The sequence below is a fragment of the Myxine glutinosa genome, chromosome 10, assembly GCF_964187855.1.
Source record: "Myxine glutinosa chromosome 10, kmMyxGlut1.1, whole genome shotgun sequence".
NCBI classification, from domain to species: domain Eukaryota; kingdom Metazoa; phylum Chordata; class Myxini; order Myxiniformes; family Myxinidae; genus Myxine; species Myxine glutinosa.
Genome location: NC_136270.1, coordinates 9,305,905 through 9,312,558, shown reverse-complemented (window position 1 = coordinate 9,312,558; position 6,654 = coordinate 9,305,905). Strand labels below are relative to the sequence as shown.

The following is a 6,654-nucleotide window of genomic DNA, read 5'->3' as shown; positions in this document are numbered from 1 at the left end:
CGCCCATCCGCCGCTGGCCCGTTTCTAATTAGTCCGCGCACTGTACGTGATCGCACCGCGTCCCAGGCTCGAAGTAACAGCTGTCACCGGGCGGGGCTCAAAAGGGAGCCGCCCCATCACCTCCCCCAAGCACCCCTTTTAAAAGCTCAAAAACATTAACGTCTTTTCCTCCGCAGCACGGAGCTTGCCCGAGTGCGGAGAGGTCAAGGCGAGCGAGAATACATTCCCTTGGTATTCATAACCCTACCCCCTCCCCATTACGGGGTCTTCAAAGCCGTGCTGAGCGCGACCCCCGTTTGGCCGCAAAAAGCGCCCCGAGCGGCACTAATTGAAGCTTGAGCCGGCACACCCTGCCCGTCTGGTTCCGAGAAACATCGGGGTACACTTGTGGCACTCCGGGTGCAAGTTCACTTCGAAATTACTGCAGACGAAGAGTCACTCGGTTAGACAATATTGCCAACAGTCGCAGATGGCAAAATGGCATCGGCGAATTTAATTATCCCTGACGACCAAGTCGACCGTCAATATAATACGTACGCAAATTAAGGAATTTCGCTCACTTCTCCGCTCCTCATACCCCCTCCTCCGCTCACACTTCCCATTGTGTTCCACATTCCCTTAAATCCTCCCAAACTTTTCCCTTCTCTCGCAGCTCCTCCTACACCCTACTTTATCCTTTAATCCTCCCTTCTCGTCCTTTTCTCAACGTGGCCTGCCCCCTCGTCCCCCATCCCTGAGGACAAACAAACTCGCACAAGGCGGTTATGGAATGAAGGGTAAGGAATCGATGTTGCAAGACCAGGGAGGATTAAGTGTGTTGAGATCATAAACCTGCCGATGACAGATGAAAGAGGTAGAGCAGTAAGAGCACCACCTACGTTAACGTCGTGAAATGGAGATGCGGATCATGCCCAAGGAATTGAATGGATTCATCGGGAATGAAAACATGCTCCATGTGCTACAGAGAGACCGTCCTTAGGATCAGTAAACAGATGCCGAAGCAACACGGCCAGCGGGCCAGGTTATGTTCAATCCAATATGGCTGCCGAATCACGTGACTGATGATGTGAAAAAATTTAATTCTTCCATACAATTTTTATGTCGATCATGCTCAATAAATATCAAACTGATCGGATCAAGTGTTCTACTTGTCTAATTATGACGTCAATTTTTTTTCCCATGGAGCGGTTTCGGAGATATAGAGGTGCAAATATCTTCGGTTTTTCCAAGATGACGCCCGTACCACGTGCCCTATGACGTCATGATCATTAAAATATTCTACAGGAGGCGTTCCTACGGTGAAAATTTATTTGCAGCTGGACCAACGGTTGCAGAGAAAATAAATAAAATAAATAGCACCGCAAAGTGGGCATAACCCCTCAGCCCATGCATGGTGGAAGCCAATTTCAAGATGGCTGCCGTGGCGGCCATATTGAAAATCGCAGCGCGCCCATTTTCGAAAGGAACCTTCTTCTACTCAACCCCAACACACACTGCCAAAATGGATTTAATCGGACAAGCCGTTCTGCTCGAAATTGACTGAAACCAAAAGTTGACGGACGCCCGGATGGCTGCCGTGGCGGCCATATTGAAAATCGCAGCGGGCCCATTTTCGAAAGGAACCTTCCTCTACTCAACCACAACACACACTGCAAACATGGATTTAATTGGACAAGCCGTTCTGCTTGAAATTGACGGAAACCAAAAGTTGACGGACGCCCGGACTCCCGCCCGGACGACGCCCGTGACAACAATACCCCTTAGCCCAATTTGGGCTAAGGGGTGAAAAAGCATACTCGCGTTCTGTGTGTACAAATAGACAGACAAACAGATGGACCCAAATGCAATACCCTCTCCTTTGGTGAGGGTAACTAGAATGTCACTCAGTCGAGAGCATACATCTGCGAGGTTGAACAGTTTGCGTTTTGTATCCCACTGATAGGCCAGATGTGCATCCGGACCTGAACCAAAATCTAATTGGCTTGTTCTTGTCACCTGATCAACTCATTCACCAAGCTTCGTCATAATCTGTCCACAACTTTTTCAAATCTCATGCCATAATGCAGACATATCGTCAATGGTGAAGAAGAAGCACTTAAGATTGAGAAATTCCCTGATCTGGATCCGGAATCAGATCTTCACCAAAATTGAATCTATTCTTCCTTGTCCACACACACACAATCTATCCACAAAGTTCGTCCGAATCTATCCACAACTTTTTGAGACATCCTGCTCACAGATAGCCAAACAGACAGACAGACAGACAGACAGACAGGGGTGAAATCATAACCTCCATTGATCTTAGTTAGTGTAGGTACCTCGAATGGCACTCGGCAGAATCACTTAAAAAATTATTGTATCAGTATCCAGATCTTCACCAAAATTGAATCAACTATTCCTTCTCACACACCCAACCTGTCCATCAGGTTTCATCCGAATCCGTCCATAACGTTTTGAGATATTGTGCAATGTATTGTTTTTGGCCCTAACAATGGTAAAGAATCACTTTTAAAAAATTCAGGATCCACATCCGCATCCTGATCAAAAATGTGCAATGCTGTCCTTGACCGGTCACCTACATACAAAAAAAAATTCAGGACGATTGCTTCTAAACTGTGGACAAAAATGTGTGTGACAGAAAAACAAACACTGCAGACCAACATACTTTCACCAAGTAACAAAGGAAGGTTAAAAACAACGTCATCCACCTTCGGTGAGAGGTAACGACAGGCATGACATTGAGCGACGTGGGTGCGGTTGGGGAAGAATGTGCAGTATTTACATTACACACCAGTCACAATAATTAGTTGCATAGAAAGACAATTTTTGACAACTTTATGATGAGCCTTGTAAAAAAGAAAAAAGAAAAAAAATTAATACCAGAGATGCAAGAAAATTCCTAGGCCCAGAAATAGTCTGGAATCTAGATAATGAATGAGTGTTGTCCTTCGACATCAAACGTTTTTTACCAAATAAAAATTTTAACGAAAGCCTTGATTTAACTAAACTTGAAACTGAACAATCACCGTTATTGTATATGTATGAGAATTTGTTTTTATGTTTTCATTAAATGTTTTCAGGTTGTCCGTCCGTCCGTCCGTCCGTCCGTCCATGATAAGTTATCGCGGTAACGAAAACCTGAGAACGGCTGAAGTGATCTTCGTCAAACTTGGCACAGGTATGTATAATGAGGTAAAGATAAACCGATTAGATTTTGGGGTCACGAGGTCATGTTAGGTGGAAATCCTGTTACCGCGATAACTTGTGAACCAGAGATGGGATTCTGACCAAATTTGGTACAATTATGTAGAATGATGGAAAGATGAACTGATTAGATTTTGGGGTCAAGAGGTCATGTTAGGTGGAAATCCTGTTACCGCGATAACTTGTGAACCAGTGATGGGATTCTGACCAAATTTGATACAATTATGTAGAATGATGGAAAGATGAACTGATTAGATTTTGGGGTCACGAGGTCATGTTAGGTGAAAATCCTGTTACCGCGATAACCTGTGAACCAGTGATGGGATTCTGACCAAATTTGGTACAATTATGTAGAATGATGGAAAGATGAACTGATTAGATTTTGGGGTCAAGAGGTCAAAGGTCAAAGTCTGTAATAGGTCTCTAAATTGAGAATGGCTGAAGTGATATAATTCAAATTTGGTTCAGGTATGTATTATGTAAAGATTAACCGATTAGATTTTGGGGTCACGAGATCATGTTAGATGAAAATCCTGTTACCACGATAACTTGTGAACCAGTGATGGGATTCTGACCAAATTTGGTACAGGTATGTATTATGTAAAGATTAACCGATTAGATTTTGGGGTCACGAGGTCATGTTAGGTGAAAATCCTGTTACCACGATAACTTGTGAACCAGTGATGGGATTCTGACCAAATTTGGTACAGGTATGTATTATGTAAAGATTAACCGATTAGATTTTGGGGTCACGAGGTCATGTTAGGTGAAAATCCTGTTACCGCGATAACCTGTGAACCAGTGATGGGATTCTGACCAAATTTGGTACAATTATGTAGAATGATGGAAAGATTAACCGATTAGATTTTGGGGTCACGAGATCATGTTAGATGAAAATCCTGTTACCACGATAACTTGTGAACCAGTGATGGGATTCTGACCAAATTTGGTACAGGTATGTATTATGTAAAGATTAACCGATTAGATTTTGGGGTCACGAGGTCATGTTAGGTGAAAATCCTGTTACCGCGATAACCTGTGAACCAGTGATGGGATTGTGACCAAATTTGGTACAATTATGTGGAATGATGGAAAGATGAACTGATTAGATTTTGGGGTCAAGAGGTCAAAGTCTGTAATAGGTCTCTAAATTGAGAACGGCTGAAGTGATATAATTCAAATTTGGTACAGGTATGTATAATGAGGTAAAGATAAACCGATTAGATTTTGGGGTCACGAGGTCATGTTAGGTGAAAATCCTGTTACCGCGATAACTTGTGAACCAGTGATGGGATTCTGACCAAATTTGGTACAATTATGTAGAATGATGGAAAGATGAACTGATTAGATTTTGGGGTCACGAGGTCATGTTAGGTGAAAATCCTGTTACCGCGATAACCTGTGAACCAGTGATGGGATTGTGACCAAATTTGGTACAATTATGTGGAATGATGGAAAGATGAACCGATTAGATTTTGGGGTCAAGAGGTCAAAGTCTGTAATAGGTCTCTAAATTGAGAACGGCTGAAGTGATATAATTCAAATTTGGTACAGGTATGTATTATGTAAAGTTTAACCGATTAGATTTTGGGGTCACGAGGTCATGTTAGGTGAACATCCTGTTACCACGATAACTTGTGAACCAGTGATGGGATTCTGACCAAATTTGGTATCGTTATGTAGAATGATGGAAAGATGAACTGATTAGATGTTGGGGGTCAAAGGACAAAGTCTGCAATAGGTCTATAACTTGAGAATGGCTGAAGTGATCTAATTCAAATTTGGTACAGGTATGTATAAGGTAAAGATTAACTGATTATAATTTGGGGCCAAGAGGTCAAAGGTCAGAGTTCATGTCAGGTAAAAATGTGATGACTTGTGAACAGCGAAAGGCATTTAAATTAAAACTTGGTACAAGTATTATAATGATGTAATAATGTGGGCGGAGGCATATCGGTCAACGTCGTCACGTCGAAGAGTGTCGTTCTAGTTCTTACATACCTAACATAGTCATGGCCAAAAATATTGGCACCCTTGCACTTTTTTCAAATAACTCACAATTTTCTCTAAAAAATAAGTTGAAATTAACAAAAACATTTGGTCTCCACAATTCTTTATTTCACTTAATATTACAGAGCCTTTCTTTTTGATTCAGAACGTAATATATCCTTTTAAATAAGAAAATAAATGACATTGACAAAATTATTGGCAGCCAAGACTTAATATTTCGTATCACAGCCTTTGGACAAAATAACTGCAGTCAAGCGCTTCCTATAGTCATGAAGGAGATTCCTATACCTTTCTACTGGCAGTTTGGCCCACTCTTCTTGTGAAAACTGCTCCAGTTCTCCCAGATTTTATGGGTGCCTTCTCCCAACTGCTGTTTTCAGATCTCCCCATGGTTGTTCAATGGGGTTTAGATCTGGACTCATTGCTGGCCACTTCAGAACAGTCCAGCGTTTCGTCTTGAACCATTCCTGGGTGCTTTTTGAAGTGTGTTTGGGGTCATTGTCCTGCTGCATGACCCATGACCTTCGATGGAGACCCAGCTTTCTGACACTGGGTTGATCATTGTGCTTCAAAATGCGTTGGTAATCTCCTGATTTCATGATTCCATGTACACATTCAAGGCACGCAGTGCCAGAGGCATCACAGCAACCCCAAAACATCACTGAACCTCATCCATGTTTGACCGTAGGGAAGGTGTTCTTTTATTTGAAGGCTTCATTTTGTTTTCTGTTAACATAGAGATGATGTGCTTCACCAAAAAGCTCTAATTTGGTCTCATCTGTCCACAGGACAGTCTCCCAGAAGGATTTTGGCTTGTTCAGGTGTGTTTTGGCAAATTCCAATCGGGCCTTCTTATGGCTCTTTCTCAGCAGTGAGGTCCACCTGGCTCTCCTCCCATAGAACCCCCTTTCATCGAGTTGGCGACGGAGGGTGTGAGTTGAAACTGTCGTACCTTGTGTCTGAAGGTCAGCTTGAATCTGTTTGGCAGTTGATCGAGGTGCTTTCTCCACCATTCGAATAATCCTTCGCTGCAATCTTCGATCAAGTTTTCTCTTGCGGCCACGTCCAGGGAGGTTGGCTACAGTGCCCTGGGCCTTAAACTTCCTGATAACATTGCATACGGTGGACACAGGAACATCAAGGTCTCTGGATATGGACTTGTAGCCTTGAGATTGTCCGTGCTTGGCTACAATCTTGTGTCTGACCTCCTCAGACAATTCTCTGGTTTTCTTTCTTTTCTCCATGCTCAGTGTGGAACATACAGTGACACAAAACAGCAGAATGACTCCTTTTCTCAATTCAAACTTATTGAATGAGTGATTTTTTTAAATATTGCAGGCACCTGCAACTCACCACAGGTGAGTTCAATTCCAAAGTAAAGGATAATCACCTGTTTGAAATCTAATCATTTCTACCAACTTCTAAAAGGTGCTAATAATA

At 42.6% G+C, this 6,654-nt stretch overlaps 1 protein-coding gene across 7 annotated transcripts in view; it reads right to left on the bottom strand.

Moving 5' to 3' along the window:
• Window positions 1-6,654, bottom strand: part of LOC137412178 (zinc finger homeobox protein 4) — a 243,620-nt gene that overhangs the window by 72,400 nt on the left and 164,566 nt on the right. The window lies entirely within an intron of this gene.